Source organism: Plecotus auritus (genome assembly GCF_963455305.1).
Source record: "Plecotus auritus genome assembly, chromosome: 7".
Classification (NCBI taxonomy): Eukaryota; Metazoa; Chordata; class Mammalia; order Chiroptera; family Vespertilionidae; genus Plecotus; species Plecotus auritus.
This window is the reverse complement of record NC_137774.1, coordinates 129,036,047-129,057,782: the sequence shown is the minus strand read 5'-3', so window position 1 is coordinate 129,057,782 and position 21,736 is coordinate 129,036,047. Positions and strand designations below refer to the sequence as shown.

Sequence of the window (21,736 nt, the reverse complement as noted above, 5' to 3'; positions counted from 1 at the left end):
GAGGTGTGCAGGAGGCAGCTGATCAATGTTTCTAACTCTCTATCCCTCTCCCTTCCTCTCTGTAAAAAATCAATAAAATATATTTAAAAAATATATATAACAGCAAGCTTTTGGAAGACTAAAAATATCTAGAGAAGCAACTGAAGGTGAGAAAACTTAATATCAAGTCTTTGCAAGAGGAAAAACAAATCCTTGAACAGGCAACATGCTGATAAGGCTTAGGAATTAAAGGCATCAGTATCACTGAGAGTAAGGGATCGGGGAATCATAAGAAATTGACTGAAAGGTTTAAGGGCAATTAGGCCCCTACATTTTCTCCCTTATCCCCTGCTATGAGCCAATTATCTTCCTTTCCCACCACCACCATTCCCCCATCTTTCTAACAAGAAATGAGAATTTGCTAAACTAGAAATCATTCAGGAATATTAGTTTAGACCCAGGCATATCAAGAATAACAGAGGATAGGGAACTATGTTTCAGAGAAAACAGAGATATTAAATAAAAGCCAACTTTCTAAATGAATGGTGGCCAGGCAGCCCCTTCTGCTGCACAGCTCCAAGAGCACTGGAATATTTCTCAAACTCCCACCTCACCTTCTCTCTCTCTGACTCTTCCACTCAAAAGGAAGTAAAAAGTGCCTTACCACATGGGAAAATGATGTTTTCTTTGAAGAGTCTGAGAAGAAAGATTCTGACATCTGTTCGCATTCCAACAAAGTAAGTGGATTCCCATCAGCATACTCCATGGAAAAACCTACCACTTTATGAGTTCCACCAATGTACAAAGTGTTTCATTTTTAAATATGATTGAATCATTAATAGATCACCAACCATTTAAAAATATTTAATATGAAAGATAAATATCTACGTACGAGTGGGAGAGAATGGTCGCAAAGAGAATGAAAAACATACAGGAAGGAACAACAATATGGAAATATAAAAAACATACTTAAAAATTATAAATGGCATAGTCAGATAGATTAAGTTGACACTGATCATGAAACCAGAACAGAATTATGTAATGAAGAACATGAGAAAATAATAGTATCTCAGGTATTAAGTATATGACAGAGATAAAAGATGTTTAGACCTAAATTCTAAGTGAGTTATAGAATATGAAAGAAAAAGATAAAGGAATTAAGAATGAAAAAGTACAGATGCTATAGTAATCCTGTATTCAACTAATAAAAATTCTAGGAATTGAGAACAGAGAGAAACCAGAAGGGGACAATTAAACAAATAAGAAAAATTTCCCAGAATTATGAGCATAAGTATCCATGTTGGGATAGATCATTGAGTATCCTGCCAATGAATTTTTAAAAATATACATATAGATGAAATTACATTATTATGAACTTTCACAGCAATAAAAAAAACTTTCAGAAAGAGGAGATAATTTAAAAATATCAGTGACTGAGAGTTGTAATGACATTCTCAGCAGCAATGTTGAAAGAAGACAGTAAATATAATAGCTTCAAAAGTCTGCAGGAAAATCAGGTCCAAACTTTCTAAACCGGTATTTAAATTGGGTATGAGGGTGTTTTTTTAAATATTTATTTATTTATTTGATTAAGGTGTCACATATGTGTCCATATCCCTCCATTGCCCCCCCTCCCCCCCCCCCCCGCCGCACTGCACTCCTGTACATGCCCTCACACCCCTGCTGTCTCTATCCATTGGTTAGGCTTATATGCATGCATACAAGTGCTTTGGTTGATCTCTCTCCCTTACCCCCACCCTCCCCTACCTTCCCTCTGAGGTTTGAGCATCTGATCGATGCTTCTCTGTCTCTGGATATGCTTTTGTTCATCAGTTTATGTTGTTCATTATATTCTGAAAATGAGTAAGATCATGTGATATTTATCTTTGTTGTTGTTGTTGGCTTTTGTTTGTTTTTTAAAGGTATTTTCAGCTAATCTATATCTAAAAAACTTTGTTACATGTACAGTTTTTCTCTTAACAAACTAGAGTTTGTGCTTAGCTCAACATTACAAAAAAAAATCAAGAAAGAAAAGCCATGTGATCAGGATATAGAGAACCAAATAAGAGTGATAAAGCAAATTCCCTGGTTATCTGGTCAGATCACAGGACAAAGTATTTCAGGAGAGATATCATGGGGGGTTGGAGTGAGGAGGAGTTTGGTGACAATTTTTAACTCTAGAAAACAAAAAGTAACAGATTAAAGGAACCATAACTGCACTTGAATTGCCACTGAAGAATATTTTCATAATCACCATTATAAAAATGCTGCAATTGTGCACGAGGAGGTAAGAAACTGGGAAGGTATTAATAGAGGTTATGACCAAGAGGAAAGGATAATTAGAAGAGCAGACTGCTGTTGTTCTTACACTTGTAAGCTTTAGTTTCATTGGGGTGTTTACTGATTAAGAAAAAAAAATAATCATGGAATAATTAGGTAATTTGAACTACCCTCTTGAATAAAACTGCAAATATGAAAAATATTTTTAATAGACATATATTTTAAAAATATTTTTGTTGATTTTTAGAGAGAGAGGAAGGGAGAGAGAGAAAGAGGAACATCGATGTGAGAGCAGAACATCGATCCATCTACCAGCTGCCTCCCTCAGGACTCCCACCAAGGATGGACCCCACAATCTGGGCATATGCCCTGACCAGGAATCGAACCAGCGACCTTTTAGTACATGGGACAATGCCCAAGCAAGTGAGCCACAACAGTTTTAGGTTCACAGCAAAATTAAGTGAAAAGCATAGAGAGTTCCCATATATCTACATCTGGGCAAGGGAGGAGCCTACAACTAGGTACATGCCCTTGACTAGAATTGAACCCAGGATCCTTCGGTCTGCAGGCTGGCGCTCTATCCACTGAGCCAAACTGGCTAGGGCTCAGCAGTACTTTTTAAAACCCCTGAGGCATTGAATCATAGTCATTTACTTAAGGGTCTACCAGGTGGGAAACAGGGCTGGGTACAGACTCCAGGAACATGGGTGAATATGAAATACCCTTGCCATTACAAGAACTATACCCAAATATCAAATTATCTGTATACAATTCCCCATCTGCTATTGTTTTCTTTTTGTCTGAAAAAAAAATCCATTAAACATTTTAAGGCAATTCTGCTGGCAATAGATTATCTCAACTCCTGTAATATTTGAAAATGTCTTTATTTTATTTTTGAAAGGCATTTTCACTAAGAATAGGGTCACGGTTTGATTTTTTTTTTTTTTTTAGCCTTTTATACATTTTATTTTCATTGTTTCTGGCATGCATGGTTTCTGATGAAAAATCTAAGGCATGATCCTCCTGGGGACTGTACCAATGCTCCATATATTTTGAACACTTTTTCCTCTAGTAAGAAAGCAAACTATTCCCAGCCTGTGAACACTCTGGGAGTTTTTCTGCCTATCTTTTCCGGGGCCATCATACGTTTTTGTGACTCTTGGAGAACTATATTACAGTATTTGATTCTAATTATACAAGTGGATGACTTTTGATTCCCTCCTTTCTTTGAAACTCATTTCAATCTCTTTTTATTTATGTTTTCTTCTCTGTATATATTTCTCCCTCCCCTCTCCCTTCTTCCTGACCAAGTGTTTCCCTGACAAGCCTTGTTATCTCTCACTTGGCATGTAACCCATTATTCTTGTCTAGGCAAAGGAAGAACGACAAGGCTATCTTTGTAATGGGCACCCTTTGTTATGCCTATTCAGTTACAATTAATAGTATTTTTCTGTAGATAGATTGTATGTAAAGGAGAAAAGCTCTAAGGCAGTGCTTCATAACCATCATATCTCAAGATATTGGTACATTTAAGATCAATAAAAGAGGAAATTGTACTATCTAGTCACATGCTAAGAACTGTGCATAACTCTTAACCCATGTTACCTTCCGATGCACTCGTTAAGCCTGATATGGAAAATGTTAAATAATAAAAGAGAGCAAATTGGAAAATCATGTAATTTAAAAATATTACAAAGTTTAGGAAATACATTGTTGTATACATTACCGCATCATGTATGTGATGTGCCATAAAAGAAAAAGAGAAAAACTCACCGTTCGGGAGAGAAATTTAAAGTACTACTCAAAATGGCAAGAGTAATATATTATCTGGGTCTTTCTCATTAAGCTTGGATCAAAAGGAAATCAGTTGTTTGGGGGAAGAATAGGTCTTTACTCATGAAGCAAAATTGACTATAGGAAGACTAAGGCTGGATATTCCCTGCTCTTCAGAGCAAAAAATGTTGAATATTGCAAACCTGAAAAAAAACATACGACATTGTAGAAATTTATCTAGATATTTCTTATTTGTTTATATTTTCTCCTAGCATATATGGTTAACTTTTGTATTGGAATTTTTAAATAATCATTAGAACATTCACTCAGCAATAACACTTAATTTCTTCCTTTTTTTTTGTAAGAAAGGAAAATATAGTGCATAAAATGTGATTGTCCTGAATAAAACCAGAATCTATGATTGCATTTATTTAAGAATGTTTTCTGTAAAGTGTAAATTGATTTTTATAGGAATACATACTTCAATATCCAGTAGGCTGTATAAAAATTCAGACTTTACTTTTTCTACTTGAATGCTCAATCAAATTTTGTCTACATATATATTTAGAATTTTTAAGCACAAAAATTAATTTAATTTTCAATGTTCTGTCTTCAGATTAATCATTAAAGGCATATGATTTTTTATTCTATAAGAAAAATGCAGTAAAAATTATATAGCATTACTATCATTTCAATACTTTCTGGGTCTCCCTTCACCTTTCATGACTCATTTGGTTGATTTTGATTTCCTGGGTAACTAACTTCAGTAGACGCAGTCAGGGATTACATGTACCATCACTTCACTATAAATTAGACCTGGATCCTGCTAAATGCTCATTATTTTTGTCTAATATTGTGCAAGTTACCCAGCTTGCACAGAAGGTCAGAAAGCATTAAACCAAATCTGGATTTTGCACCAACAGGGTGAAATGTGGAATGACATAACACCTAACAAAGTCAGCTGTGATTCAAGATAACTGATGTGCAAGGGCCATGTTATCAGCTTGCTGAAATTGAACTAGGCTAAATCAATTTGCTTTCTCTGAGGCAACCAAACCAGCAAGGAGACTATAATTCAGCATCCCAAACATGGACATAAATGGACTCTACATAGAATTCTCACTTCAGACCAAATAACTATAGGCAACAGTGAAGCATCCAAATCTCACTCTAGTAAATAAATAAATGTTTGGAATCTCTGAATCATGTTGGGAGGAGTGGGGGGCGGGGAAGAGATAGCGTATTTTTATAATATTGAACTAATTTTTTTTCTTTTTAATAGTCATATTTTTGCTTTCTCAATTTCCATAAGTGTAATCAGGTAGTTTAAACTGAGTTTTTATAGTGTAAATATTTGAAATATTTGAGTGGCATAGTAATGAGTGGAATTGAGGGGAAATTTAGCCCATATGTAGAATGAGAAGCATTTGCCTTAATATTCTATTAATGACTCTCATTTGTATTAACTCAATAATTTATATTAGAGCATTACTTACTAGAAATTACAAATTGTAAATAGACCAATATAAGTTAATAACTACAGGTCAACAATAAGAGTATTATATTTGTGTTATTAAACAGAACTCCTTCAGCATTGTGGTAGTCACTGTACTGGGAATTTATTTACAACTGTTGGGTAGCTACTTATGAAAATTTGAATGTTAAATGAGCAGGCCAAATAAAAGCATTGCCTATATAAGCTTATTAAAAACAGCATTATGTAGATTCATATTAAAACAAAACAATGAGATAAAATATAGTAATTTGCCTTCAACCCAAAAAAGAATAATTGTAAATTATTGGCAGTTTGTAAAACATGAATTTATCTAAATTCAAGCTGAGGAAGAAATTTTGTTACTGCTAATACAGACTTTATTTTAGAAGTAAGTATATATAAACTTTACTTTAATATACACCTTATTATTTATGTAAAGAGTACAATCCCTCCTTGCAGGAAGACAATGCAGGTACCTCTCCCTGACAAGGCAAAATGAGTTATCCTCAGGATATGTCCTACTTCTTTTCTTGAATTCCATGACAGTAACTAAAGTATGGTCACAGCAGAACCCAGCATGGCACATGCTAATTTTTATAAGGAAAGAAAAGAACTAGGCCACAAAGGAGCTGAAAGAATTAACCAGCAGGAGTCAAGACAGTACCCTTGATATCAGATTTTGAAGGTACTTGATTAAGAGGGCCAGAACAAAAAACTAAGAGTTTATTAAATTTGGGACACTCTTTAGGAATACAAATTTTCACACCCTGGCAAGGATCCTAGGGGATGATGAAAACTCAATGCTAGGTTGGCTCTGGCAAAATTGAAATGCCTAAAATTTCAGGTGCAAGTAGGAATTAAAATAATCAAGGAAGTAGGGATGGTGGAGTAAAACTCCCACCAGAAGATTTGTTTCATAAGAAGGCCCAGAGTACTCATCACTACTACGCTATTAGAGATGTGCTAAAGAGAGGGTTTACTAGCATCATTAGGAAACGTAACAGTGGCTTTCCACTGAAGATGAGGGCTGCTGATAGAAGAAGATAATGTACTGCTTTACCTGCTAATACCAATGGAGATGAAGGGATCTAAGCCAATTTATGTCTGGTGGCAGTACTTAAGTTACAACAACCAGGGAGTCATTGTTATCATAATGACAAGAAAGGTTGGTGTGCAAGACAAGTAGGTTTGACCTAGAGGGAGTTGGGAGATAATAAAATCTGGAATCCTTAGAGGCAAAGGAAAAAAGGGAGAAAACAAAGATTGGGGGGGGGGGGGGCGGGGGGAAGCTCTTGTTTGATGAACATAAAGCTGAAGGTGTTGTCTCAATAAAAATTCACAATTCCTTGAACATTTCCCAGAGCTGAAACACTGTTCTGTCCCATTGACTAAAAATATCACTGAGTTCCCACAACAAACTGTACAATATCACATCAATGATTCATTCCCCTTTTCTTTATGATAGCTGAATGTACACTGATGAAAAGGCATTACTCAGACATGTTGAGGTCTATTGGATGTAGTGTCTGATTGATATTGATACCTGGATAACAAATTGTCATTATGGCTTTCCTGTTATGGCCAAAGTCTATTTAAAGTGGAATCCTGGCCAAATTCCATGTAACTTATTACATTGGGTCCATAGATGTCTTTCCTCAGTCCATGAATGTATAGTTTGGATTGAGATACTTTGCAGTTAAAGTAGTCCTGCACTGGATCATGGCCTGTGTAATGAGAGCTATAATAGTGGAGAAGGCCAAGTGGAAGACAAGATAATAAATAAATGACAGGGTTACATCTTGGGAAAATGAGAAAAAATAGTGCCATCTTTAAAGATCTAAAGATCTAAAGGATGCAGCAGTGGTGGTACCTCTCATATCTGTTTAATTTACCAACAGGATCCCTTTAGAAAATTGGTGGAGACCAGAGAATAATTGTAGATTATCACAATCTCAACCAAACAGTAGTGCTGACAGCACCTTGTATGACAGGGATACTTTTGCTGCTGAAGATCAGTGCTTGTGTTTCTTTCACAATCAGTAAAATGGACCATAAAAAGTTTATATTTATATTAAACAGAAAAATATACACACTTGCAGTTTTGCCTCAGGACTATGTTAAGCATCCTCAACTCTTTCTTGATATAAATCAAAGATATCTGGACCATCTGGACATCCATAAGAACATCACATTGATTTATTACATCATTGTCACCATGCTGATCAGCAAGATAGTCAAGAGGTGTCTTACACTGGAATATTTGGTATGATATTTCCAGAGTGTTGGAAATAAATCCTATAAAAATGTAAAATTTATTCAAGTAAATATTTAATGACTCATCACTCAGGGAAAACCAGTACATCTCCTCCAAAGTAAAAGATAATTTGTCCCATCTTGTACCCCCTTCTACAAAGAAGAAAGCCTTCGGGTCTGTTAGGATTCAGTAGGAAATACATAACACTACTAGAATTACTGCTCTGACACATACAGTGAGTAACACAAAGGTTGCTTATATTAAGTAGGGCCTGAAGAAAAAAAAAAAAGACATTGTAGTGGGCTCAGTTCTAAGCCTTGCCACTTGCACTATAAAAACCAGCAAGCCTAATGTGATGAAGGTGTCAGTGGTGGAATTATAATATAGGGACCTGGAGTTCATGAACAAGTCTTGCCATTTAAGCAGATAATTGACACTTCTTGATAAAAGTTCTTGGTATAGCCGAAACCGGTTTGGCTCAGTGGATAGAGCGTCGGCCTGCGGACTGAAAGGTCCCGGGTTCGATTCCGGTCAAGGGCATGTACATTGGTTGCGGGCACATCCTCAGTGGTGGGTGTGCAGGAGGCAGCTGATCGATGTTTCTCTCTCATCGATGTTTCTAGCTCTCTATCCCTCTCCCTTCCTCTCTGTGAAATATCAATAAAATATGTTTAAAAAATATATATATATATAAAAAAAAGTTCTTGGTATATTACTGGAGCCTGTCAAAATTAAGCACATGACCATAATAAATTGAATGAAATGAGTATGGAGTTGACCATTATGAAAGCCATCCTATTGGATACACCAAGGCATAAATTCAATTGGGCCTAGCAGCATTATACTGCAAGTTAGAAATGATATGTTTAGGATCAAGCTTAAGCTAGTCCAAAGAGCATATGTAAGCTATATTAGCAGGTAGTCCAGATGTTCAAGAAACCACCACAGTTGTATTGCAGTTCCCTCAGCTCACACCTACAGATATACAAGACAAACCATATAATCTGTTGGAGAAAAAGGATACAGTCCAAGTTTGGTTTACAGATAGGTTGGCTCAGATGTACAAGCAAGCCACAAATGAATGATAGCTGGGTTAGAGGTTACTCAGAGATGGTTTTGAAAGAAGTGGTGAGAAAAAAATCTTCCTAATAGGTATAATTTTAGAAAGTATACATTTCCATTCACTTTGTGTGGATGGATAAGTGGTCCATGTGTAGAATATATTTGGACTCATAGGCACTATGGGCTGTGTGATAACAGTACTGGATGACTGTAATGCAAACATTTGAAAAATTGGAGATAAGGAGATCATGGGTAAATGCATGATGGTGGACATATAGAGAAGGGTACAAACTACAAGGACCTTTGAATCATTTATTAATACCCACTGTAAAACATCCATCATAGAAAGCTACTAAATAATTGAGTAGCAACAACAACAAAACTTGTCTAGTTTATATCAGCCAGCATTGTTCAGTGGGTACCCCAATGATAATATTATAGACCCACACATTAAATGCCCATAGTGGCAGAGGTGGAGGTTATGATTAGGTATGACAGCATGAAAGACCACTAATCAAGAATGACCTAGCTAACACCACCCATGAGTGTCCAACACATATACAACAGATATTAACACTGAGACCTTGTATAACATCATTACTTGTGAAGAGCAACTGAGCACTTGGCAGAAAATTGACTGACTACATTAGGCTCTTTATGTCCTGAAAGTACCAATTGGTTTTTTTTCTCAAAAGAATGAACACTTATTCTAAGTGTAGGTTTGTTTTTCCTGCTCATAAACTTCAATCAGCACCACTATCTGGAGGTGCCTTATTCACGCTTATGAAATACCACTCAACATAGTCTCTAAACAAGGATCAACTTGATCTTGAAAGAAATGAAGAAGTAGGCTCATAACCAAATGAGCCATTGGTCATATAATATACTACACTGAACAGAAACAGCTAGCCTGATAGAGCCCTTGAATGGCCTCCTTAGATACAACTAAAGCATCAAGCACTGAATCAATATTATGTTAAAATGGCTGATGTACTTCTGGTTTTAGTATGTAAACTAGTTCAAGAGACATCAATATGATTCTGTGTTCCAAGCAGATACAAATTTGTGGGTGTAGGATTCAAAGATTCAATGCAAGAATGACTCCACTTGGGAACTTTGTGCTCTCCATTCATGCAACTTCAGGTCCTGCAGTATCAGATATTCCAGATTTCTAAAAAAGGCATACTCTTGACAATGCAATCTCCAATGATTCCATTGAATTCCAAGGTATGGTTGATGCTTGAGCTCTTTGAACTCCATGAACACATTGATAAGGAACGATTAATTCTAAACTTGTAGTCAGAGAAGTCTTCAAAATATTATATTAATTTAAGCTAGGGTTTGCATATTATTTATTACTGGTATGGTCAAATATGAATGACTACTGGCTAAAATCTGGTAAAAGGAAAGAGGGATAATTCCTCTCACTCCTCAGAAATGCATGTAACCTCTGCAGCATGTATGTGTGTGCATTAGACGGGTCCAGGGAAGAAATTTCATGGCTTTCAACCATGTTTTCTGCTCTTGGCAACTCTGGGTATCTTGTTTATTGATAATCTAAAGACTTCAATTTTATGTGTGCATCTATTAATTTAGGTTTTCCATATTAATATCAATATAAGGGAAACTGTTTTAGAAAAATGCTGAGAAATATGCACAAGTCAATATTTTCCTCTAAATGTTACATTTTAAAAATTGTTTTTGTTTCAATTGTAAGGTGCTAATAAGAAAACATAGCAAAAATAGACATGAGCTATTTTCCACTAATTTTTCACTTCTGTAGGCTCAGCCTTCATTACTTTTGTATTCACATAGAGTTAAAGCTCTTTTAGCACTCAGTAGTACCTAGGGTGACACTGGTCCTTGCAAAGTTTCATAACATGTTCAGCTTTCCATGACTTTATCTATTGTTATTTAGAGGAGTCAGCTTTAGTGACAAGATTTGTATTAACTAGTAGCTGAGTTTCGATTCACTCAAGAAAAATAACAGAAAATGAGACAAGGCTTGGATTTCTTTAAAATGTTCTGCTCAGCCAATTGTGGTAGAAATCCATTAATAGCAAAAAGAAAAAAAAAAGGCAGTAAAAGTTTATTTATTTTAACGTTAATTATCCAAAAACAAGTCAAACATGAGGTGGAAGACAAGAAATAATGCAGGCGATGCAGAATAATTTCACTAATTGTTTGGCTTCCAATAATGTAGTACAGTTGTTTCAATCCCCACCTAAACAGAATGACCTATGGGCTTTGTTATCTTGAGAGAAACATAATTATCTGCTGCATTTGCAGCTTTGTGGATTATGAAGATGGATTGGAACTTGTGTGGAGTTAGGAAACAGTACTTAATGATTTAACACTTTTGCAAGATTTAGAAAAATCACTCAATGGCAATTCTATAACCTTAGAACTCTGAGAAAAGAAAAAAATTTTACACCAAGGTTAATCCAAAAGAACCAATTAAACTTAACTAGAGCATTCAAAGCCACTTGTAAATTATTCTATATTGAGACTAATAGTGAATAATAGGAAAGGAAAACAGCATCCATATTTCTATATCCCAAAGTTTATTTTATGCATATTAATTGCATATTATTATAAGCAAATGATGTGTTTATTCTTGTGGTTCACATGTAAGTTTCTAATCCAGATTTTGAAAGTAAATCCAACAGGATTTAATTTAATCATATTACATAGCTTTTAAATATCACTTTTATTATCGATTAAATGTGTTTTTTTTCCATCTTCATGTCTTTGACATTTTCTTCCTATCTTCCTTGTTCAGAGTATTAGATAACAATGAATAAAAGTGGTAATAATAGACATCCTTATTTTGTTATTGATTTTAAAAGAAATGCTACTAATGTTTCCCTATTAATGATAGGTTGTGCTATATGTAAATTTCTTATAAAATCCATTACCAGTTTAGGAATTTTCCTTCATCTATTTCTAGATTAACATTTTCCCCAAAATCATAAATGTCTTTTTACTTTTATAAAAAAATTATCATCAAACAATATTATAAAATCTTGCATCTTACTGTGGCGAATATTAGTTAAACATTTTCTAATGACAGACTCTCCTTACATCCTATCTACTAAAAGAGTAATATGTAAATTAACCATCACTCCCCGACAATGATGGCAGCACCCATAGCGGCCGGGACGGGGCTCTGGTGGCATCACCCCGGCAATACGAGCCCAGCGACCGCACCCCGGGCCATGCGGAGGGAGGGGAGGGGAGGGGCCTCAGGCAGAGGCCAGGGCGAGGGACGCTGGGCTCGTGGCAACACAAACCCTGCGCCCTGGACACACAGAAGGGAGGGAGCGGAGGGGAGGGGCTTTGGGCTGGAAGCGGAAGCCGAGAGTGCGGGAAACACCAGGAATGCTGGGAATCGTGGTTCTGGTGGCAGACACATTGGGTGATCTAGACACCCGAGCGAAGTGAGCCTGGAGCAAGTTACTGTTGCGGGTGGGGGATGGAGGGAAAGCAAAGGCGAGAGACATAAGTCAGAGTGTCGAGGAAAAATTAAAAGGAAGATATCCTGCAACTTCTAGGAAATCTTCACCAATGGAGCAAAAAAAAAAGAATTCTATTATTCTGTGAGCACCAAACCAGACTGGGCTGGGGTCTCACACAGTTCGCTCATATGCTTGTAAAGACAGACAGAAACTTCACTCTTTCATGTACCCAGGCGGATACAATGCAATGAATGCATGTTTTCATGGAAGAGGACTTAACAGCACCGTTTGTTATACACCCTTTGGTAAGTCACCTTTTTGGTGGCCATCTGTGTTAGTTAATTGCCATAATCAAGAGTAAAACTTAAAACTTTTCTATCTCTATGACAAGCAGGTCCTTACAACTTGGAGCAAGGCAACTATCTATAATAATAAAAGTGTAATATGAGGGGCAATGAGGCAGGCAGGCAGAGGCAGTTGGGGTGATCAGGCAGGCAGGTGAGCAGTTGGGGCAATGAGGCAGGCAGAGTGGTTAGGGGTGATCAGGCAAGCAAGCAAGTGGTTAGGGGTGATCTGGCAGGCAGGAAGAGGCGGTTAGGGGTGATTAGGCAGGCAGGCAGAGTGGTTAGGGGTGATCAGGCAGGCAGGCAGAGGCGATTAGGGGCGATGAGGCAGGCAGTGAGCAGTTAAGGGTGATGAGGCAGGCAAGCAGAGTGGTTAGGGGCAATCAAGCAGGATGTCAGGCAAGTGGTTAGGAGCCAGCGGTCCCGGATTGGTAGAGGTGCAAGCAGGCCTGAAGGACCACCCCCCACCCATGCACAGATTTCGTGCATTGGGCCTCTAGTTTTAAAATAAATGTACTTTGAGGCTGAGGTAATATCTTTTATAAAGAGAAGGTATGGCTTTTTGAAATTTCTATCTGGTTTGTTTAGTATGAATATGTTTATCTACACTTATGAGTAAGTGAGTTTGTTTTGTTCAAACTGTCATTGTACAGTTCTCACAAAGCTATTGTTTCAATTACTTTAATAGTTAAATAATTATTTTTCTTTCTTTTTGAGATAGTTTTTGGAAGTTGTGTTTCCTAGTAATTTTCCACATCTATATTTTAACATGCAGTCATTTGTGTCACTCTCTAATTTGTGTTGTAGCATATGTTTTTATTACCATAAGGTTAATCTATAGCTCTATTCCATCCCACTAAAATTTGTTTCTTTCATTATACTTTTCAATTTTGGATTTGTTGAGTCTCTTTTTTATGTGTCTGGTTTCTATGAAATTATCTTTTTTAAAATTTTATTATTTTACTTCTGTTGTTTTTTTGTTTTTAACTTTTGAGCTGGATATGGCATATTAATTTTAAACTTTAAATTTTCTTATGTAGATATTAATCCTTTAATATTATTGAGTCTGTACAAATTAAGATGGTTAATTTTTCAATAAAATTAATAATTCAAGTATTACATATATCAAACTCACTGCATTACACATGAATTAGTAGTTTTAAAATTGTTTCACTTTCTGTGTTTTTCAAATCTGTATTGCAATTTCTTCTTTTGCTCTTGAGATATTTAAAAATGTATTTCCAACTTTTATTTCCTGAAATGACAGTCTATATGCTTCTTCTTGTGCTCAGAATATACCATCTATCTAGGACTATTTATGCCTCTTTGAAAATTCTTAGCCTAGTAATGAGACTCCTATTCATTTCCTCCAATTTGCACATGGTCTAAGGTTTAGTTGCCTTATTAATATCAACATTGTTGCCACCATTTATCACTATATTCCTCTAGTGCCTGCATTTTTCTTACGGATTTCTCTATTCTTTTCCATTCACTTGTTTTTTTATGGGGGTCAGTGGATGTGTTTTGCATATTTTTTCTTACTCTTTGGGGGTCCAGAATGCATTAAATATTTATTTTATCCAGTATGTAGTTATTTTGAAATGAGACCATTCATAGCACATAGTTTGCCTCCCTATAATTTTATTGCATACACAGATATTTTCATGATTAAAATTATACAATTTGAGCCCTAGCCAGGTAGATCAGTTGGTTAGAGCATTGCCAAATACACCAAGATTGTGGGCTCCATCTCCTGTCAGGGCACATATAAAAATCAATCAATGAATGCATCAGTAAGTAGAACAACAAACTGCTCTCTCTCTCTCAAATCAATAAATTAAAAAAAATCAGACATCTGTCAGAGGAAGGAGGGTTGGGAGACTGGATAAAAGAAGGTGAAAGGATTAGCCAAAAAACATATATACATAACACATAGACACAGGCAACAGTGTGGTGATAGCCAGAGGGAAAGGGAGATGGGTGTAGGTAGAGGTGGGCAAAGGGGGGAAAATGGGGACTGAAAGAGACTTTAATGGGGGCAGTGGGTGCAGGATACAGTGTGTAGATGATGTTTTGTTGAGTTGTACACTTGAAACCTATATAATTTTGTGAACCAATGTTACTTCAATAAATTTCAATAAAAAATAAAAAATTGAAAATGTATATAGAAAAAATCATCATTAAATTATATATATAATTTTAAAAAATGGTAATAAAGAGATAGCTATTGGAATATAAGGAATATTGAAGACAAAAGTAGTAAACACACTATTCGTTTAAATAAAAAATACTCAAAAGAGAACCATTTATTTATTTGATCATGAATATACTACAGATGTTTATATTCTATAATTTAATTTGCTTCTAGATGAAGGCCAAGGCAGATATATTTAATAAAACTTAATGAGTACTTCTCTTGGAAATATATTTGTTATATAAATTAGCAAAAATAACATTTATTAAATTATTAACATTTGTGATTACTTCACTATCTCATTGAAGTCTCTTCCCACTTCATTAGTCCTCAGTCTGGGTCACCATCAATGTCTTATTTCTTCATTCCCACTTGCAGACTCGCATGCTCTTTGGTATAAGATATATCGCCCTATTGTCTGTCTCACACAACATTTCACAATTTCTCTGGTAAATTGTAAGTTGACCATTGTTCAGTTACCACTTTATTCATATGAACTTTATTACAAAGGTTTATGAAAATTAGTAAACTCATGCCCACAATTTTAACCCCATAGATTACCTCAACCACGCTAATTTTTTTCATTTCTAACTTATTGACAAATTAGACAAAAATTATATTAACTTCCTTGACTATGGTCTCCTTTTTCCCAAATTTCTGTTCTCTTCTGCCCCTGTTCCCCTATTGCTTATCTGTTCCCCTTTATCAAGTGTCCCTACTTAATAAGAGTGACCTTCCTAGCTATAAACACATTTGACTTCTCTCCTAACTTAACATGAGTCTTTCTTATTTACTTGTCCTTCTTTATCTTCATTTTAAATTTCTCCTTCTTTATTGATTCCTTTTCCTGGGTCTACAAATGTATTTCTCGATCCTAGGGGTCCTTGTGATAAATTCATCTTTCATCTTTAATATAGTGAGATAAAGAAAAAAAGAATTATGAGCAGGAGGTGTAACTTTCAAAGCATTCTCATTAAAAGAAGAGAGAAGAAAAACATATTCAGTGGTAGAAATACTATCTGTTAATAAACTAGAGGTAATCTTACCAACTTTTTTATCAAGAGACATAAATAAAGAGAAAATCTATTTTTAAAAATTCCTAATCATGGTGCTAAGAAAATGTTCATATATATATGAACTGTTTAATGACCTATTTAATTTATTTGTCACTCAGCATTTCAGAATGAATTTTTGAACCATTCACCTTCTTTTAAAGTCTTTTTATTAGAGTTCTATCAGAGTATACTATTAAGTACAGTATAAAATATTAGAATGTAATTTCTTTTGGCACTCTATTTATGTTTATTATTGACTTCAAAGGACATTCAGGATGTAGAAGAGTTATTTTCCCAGGGGTACACATGAAAAATAATCCTGTCAGCAATTCTCATAGACAAGTGATGCAGAGGCAGTTTTAGCAAAGACATAGTATCCTTTTAACCAGAAATGATTTGTGTTTTCTTGAGGCAATGTCTATTTGCAGCAATGTTAACATTGACATCAGTAGCTAGAAAATGACAGCAAAAGACAAATGGTCCTCAGTGTAAAAATCAGCAAGTGAGAGCCCTGGCCACTAGGAAAATGTCAGAATGACCATGACTGACTACAGATCACAAAAGGGGCATGAAGAGTCCAAAGTTTTGCCACCCAAAATGTGGTTTTTAGGATATTGATCTTAAGCACGTTATTAAGAAACAAAAGACTCAGAAAGAACCTCAACCCTAAAGGAATTCAGATAGAAAAACCTGCTTAAAGTATGGGAGCATAATCTTAGAGTCATCATATAAACTAAATGAGTCATACCAAGAAAAATCTAGCAAAGCCTGCTGCTGAACTTTCCTCTGTGCCTCACTGTTTCTGGGTAGCCCAAAGAGAATTTGTTTACACATGTTTGTTCTTTCTCATCTACCTATGAATTACCTATCTTCCCTTTGAAATCCCAGACCCCTGCCCCCAACTTTCTCCTTAGTCTAGAATGGCATATACACCTCAACTGCTTAATAAATCTTTAGGTCTCAGATTCATATGGCATCCCCACATTTAAATCCATATTTTGGACATTTTCTCCTGTTAATATCTCATGTTCATTTGATTATTAGCTCAGCCAGAAGTTTATTTTTGTGTGTGTTGTTTATTTGTATGTTTTTTTTTTTGACCCCCATAATCACAAACTGAAATCTTTGCTTACATAAAGGCCATAACCTTACAACAAATCCAGTAGCATTCTAAGAGTAGCATCAACATTATTATCCAGGTGAGGCAAGGAGAGTACTTAGTTGATATTCCCTAAGGAAAGAAAATAGTCCCTTAGACTCTCTCTCCACATCAGGGGAGGACAAGGACTATGTGCCTTTGCGTGGAGAGTATAGTGAAGATGATATAAATGAATTAGTGAAGGAAGGTGAAGGGGATGGTGAAGAGCAGACACAGAAAAACAAAGGAGGGGGGAAAGAAAGGATCAGAGCATTCCTCCAGGAAGAGAAAACACTTTACCACTCCATAGGAGAAGAGGAAGAGGAAGGTCAGGAAGAAGGCACTGGGTCAGAAGATGTAAGGGAAAGGAGGAGGATGAACTGTGTGTCCGCTTCCTCAACAATGTGGGAACAAAATAAAAATTGCCCCCATGTCCACAAGTTATAAAAAGAGAGGAGAATGAAGAGATGAATTCAAGTAAATTGTTGGTCAAAGCAAAAGAGCTAGAGAACCCTAAAAACACACACAAATAAATAGAAAAAGTAAAAATCACCAAGGTGTTTGATTTTGCTGATGAAGAAGTCAGAGTGACTAAGGAAGTGGTTGCTACATCTAAAGAAGCCAAATCCTTCTTCAAGCAAAGTGAGAAAGAAAAACTACTGGCTTATGTCCCTTTAGCTCTGCCATCACTCCCTGCTGGGTCAGGATGAAGCTCAAGTGGCCACCTTCCACCTCTGAAATTCCTCAGTATGTTCCAGGCTTCTATGTCTCTGGATTTGGAATCCAATGGAAAAAATAAACTGATGAACAAAATATATCCAAAGATATGCTTACTCTTAATAGGAGCTGCGCTGGTTTGCATGGATCACCTGTTACAGACTGGAAACAGGAAGAGTAAGCACCAGGCTAACTGAACTGATGCGTCCCATTTTACAAGACATCTGAATGTGGGGCCTCTCATTGTGTAGGAGATGTTTTATCACTGCACGTGGTCTCTCTGAGTGGCCATTTTTCATTCAATTTTATCTGGAGCCCTCAGACATGAGGGCAAGATCTGTCACTGTGTACACAAAGACACAATCCAAGATCTTCAGAGAAGCTGTCTTGAACTTTCTTACGTTTGACAACCTGGTCTTAATTCCGCTTTGGGAAATCAGGGAAGCACTGACCAGATCTGATGTACTTGGGTGGTTCAATACAAAATACCTACACGTACCTGATAAAATAAAGTGTCACATATTTACTTTCTTGGAAGCCCCTGAGTAAATCATATTAAGTCTAGCAGGCTCTGTAAGGAAGAGGGCCCTAATGATTTCAGAACTAGCACTTTGTGAGGCCAACTAGATGACACTACTAGTAATGACAGTGGTCTCTCCTTTGGCCTGATAGAAAGGACACAGATCTCCCAGGATCCCTGGCTCTCAACACCGCTTACCATATTTTACCTGTAAGCCTCCCTTTTTCTAGCCAGGGGTATGCATTTTTATAATCCTAACTGCCTCTTTGAGAAAGCTTACTTAAGTATATGCCTCTGTCTAAATTTCCCCTTATTATGAGGGTACAAGAGCTGGTCTATGTTTCAAAATGGATAAAAGACTTAAATATCTTAGAAGAATCCATAGGCAGCAAAATATTAGACATATGTCAAAGCAATATCTTTACAATGCAGCTCCTAGGACAATGGAAACTAAGGAGAAAATAAACAAATGGGACTACATCAAAATAAAAAGCTTCTGCACAGCAAAAGAAACCATCAACAAAACAACAAGAAAGCCCACTGCATGGGAGAACATATTTGCCAATGTTATCTCCGATAAGGGTGTAATCTCCAAAATGTATAGGGAACTCAAACAACTTAACAAAAGGAAGATAAACAATCCAATCAAAATATGGGCAAAGGACCTAAATAGACACTTTTCGAAAGAAGACATACAGAAGGCCAAGAGACATATGAAAACATGCTAAAGTCACTAATCATCTGAGAGATGCAAATCAAAACAACAATGAGGTACCATCGCACACCTGTCAGAATGGTTATCATCAACAAATCAATAAACGACAAGTGCTGGCAAGGCTGTGGAGAAAAGGAACCCTGGTGCAGCCACTGTGGAAAACAGTATGGAGTTTCCTCAAAAAATTAAAAATGGAACTCCCAGTAATCTCACTTCTAGGAATATATCCCAAGAAATCAGAAACACCAATCAGAAAGAAAATATGCACGCTTATGTTCATAGCAGCACAATTCACCATAGCTAAGATTTATAAATAGCTTAAGTGCCCATCAGCAAATGAATGGATTAGAAAACTGTGGTACATCTGCACAATGGAATACTATGCTGCTGTAAAAAAGAAGGAATTCTTACCATTTGCAATAGCATGGCTGGAAGTGGAGAGCATTATGCTAAGTGAAATAAGCCAGTTAGAGAAAGATAAATATCACATTATCTTATTCATTTGTGAAATATAATGAACAACATAAACTGATGTACAAAAATAGATCCAGAGACATAGAGGCACCAAACAGATCATCAAACCTCAGAGGGAAGGCAGGGGAGAGGGCGGGGGGCAAGAGGGTTTGTAAGAGATCAACCAAAGAATTTGTGTGCATGCATCCTATCTAATAAAAGAGTAATATGCAAATTAACCACCACTCTGCTACACCCACAAGCCACGCCCACCAGCCAATCAGGAACGAGTATGCAAATTAACCCAACCAAGATGTCTGCAGCCATGGAGAGAGCTGGAGGGAGGCTTGGGTTTCCCCGGTGATGGAGGAAGCCAAGCTTTCTGCACACCCTCGCCGGCCCAGGCCTGCACTCCAGGCTACAAAGTTTCAATTATAGAAGATAAATAAATCCCAACAAAAATGGCGCAGCCACAGAGCTGGAGAGAGCAGGAGGCTAGGGTTGCCCCCAGTGATGGAGGAAGCCAAGGTTCTGAAGCCCTGGCCTGCCTTGGCCTCCGCTTAAGACTACAAAGTTTCAATTATAGAAGATACATAAATCCCAACAAAAATGGCTGCGGCCACAGAGCGAGCAGAAGGCTTGTCTCCGCTCCAGGCTACAAAGCTTCAATTGTAGAAGATAAATAAATCCCAGATACCAGGGCCTCTGCTTGGGTCGCCAGGGGGGCATGGCCAGCCTGCAAACTACCACAGACCCCTCGCTCAGGCCACCCCACGCCCCAAGGGAACCCCCACGCTGATCCGGGGCACCCTTCAGGGCAAACCAGCTGGCCTCCACCCATGCACCAGGCCTCTATCCTATCTAATCCTATCTAATAAAAGAGTAATATGCAGATTGACCATCACTCCAACACACAAGATGGCTGCCCCCATATCGTCAAAGATGGCTGCCCCCATGTGGACACAAGATGGCTAGCAAAGGAGGGCAGTTGGAAGGGACCAGGCCTGCAAGGGAGGGCAGTTGGGGGCGATCAAGCCTGCAGGGGAGGGCAGTTAGGGGTGACCAGGCCTGCAGGGGACGGCAGTTAGGGGTGACCAGGCCTGCAGGGGAGGGCAGTTAGGGGTGACCAGGCCTGCAGGGGAGCAGTCAGGCATCAATCAGGCTGGCAGGGGAGTGGTTAGGGGGTGATCAGGCTGGCAGGCAGAAGCGGTTAGGGGCAATCAGGAAGGCAGGCAGGCGAGCAGTTGGGAGCCAGCAGTCCTGGATTGTGAGAGGGATGTCCAACTCCTCCTGGTAGGATTGGGCCTAAACAGGCAGTCAGACATCCCTCTAGGGGTCCCAGACTGAAGAGGGTGCAGGCTGGGCTGAGGGACTCCCACCCCTGTGCATGAATTTCGTGCACCGGGCCTCTAGTATAAGTATAACCAATGGACACAGACAGTAGGTTGGAGGGCATGTGCCAGGGGGTGAAAGCTGGTAGGGAGAGGTCAATGTGGAAACAAGAGACATATGTAATACTTTCAACAATAAAAAATTAAAAACAAACAAACATGGCAACATATATTATAATTTGAAAAAATGTTTACCTTTGAATTTATAAAGAATTTTTAAACTTTTAAAAAAAGATCAGGTGGCATGAGCAGCCTTTTCGGGAAAATTGGAGCCAAGAAGCAGAAGATGAGCACCCCAGAGAAGTAAATTGGTCTGGGAGAGCTTCAAGGAGGAGGAGGGTATTGGTGAAGAACTAGCCATCCACAACTGATGGAAGGAAGGGTACATTGGACAGAAAGCTTTTCTAGAATGAGCTTATCACAGGCAGTTTGAAGCAAGATCCCAGGCTGAGCAAAATGAAACCATGAGGTTATGGGGGGAAATCAATAGCAGCTAAATCCTGTTTACAACATGAGCTTCTTGTACACCTATGAAATGTCTGCAATGCTTCTCCTCAAATGTTTCCCAGCAAGGCCTTTTTTTCTACATTGAATTTCTGTCTTTGTATCTCCATCTCCCATGGTTTCATTCACTTCACTTTTAAAAGTTTGTCCTTAAAATAATGAAAGTAAAAACCTAAAAGTTGGTCCTAAAAAGTAAGAGTTTAGGTGTGTGTATGGTGTGTGTGTGTGTGTGTGTGTTATCTTGTATCCCCCTGAATCCTCATGACGCAAATGATACATCATTAGGAAAAGAAAGGTGGTTACAGTGTATTTGTCCATATTCTCTTAGTAGTAAAACTGGAAGGGGGGCACAATATCCATTGCTAGTATAGCAAGTTCATATATGATACAGACAGACTGGAAGG

General features: G+C 37.4%; 1 pseudogene across 1 annotated transcript; it reads left to right on the top strand.

The window, feature by feature from the left end:
• The first annotated feature begins 654 nt into the window (after window positions 1-654).
• LOC308252755 (craniofacial development protein 1-like) lies at window positions 655-21,296 on the top strand (annotated as a pseudogene). Its single transcript has 3 exons — window positions 655-716; window positions 17,131-17,749; window positions 21,063-21,296. The product of its transcript is annotated as a craniofacial development protein 1-like (transcript).
• The last annotated feature ends 440 nt before the right edge of the window (window positions 21,297-21,736 follow it).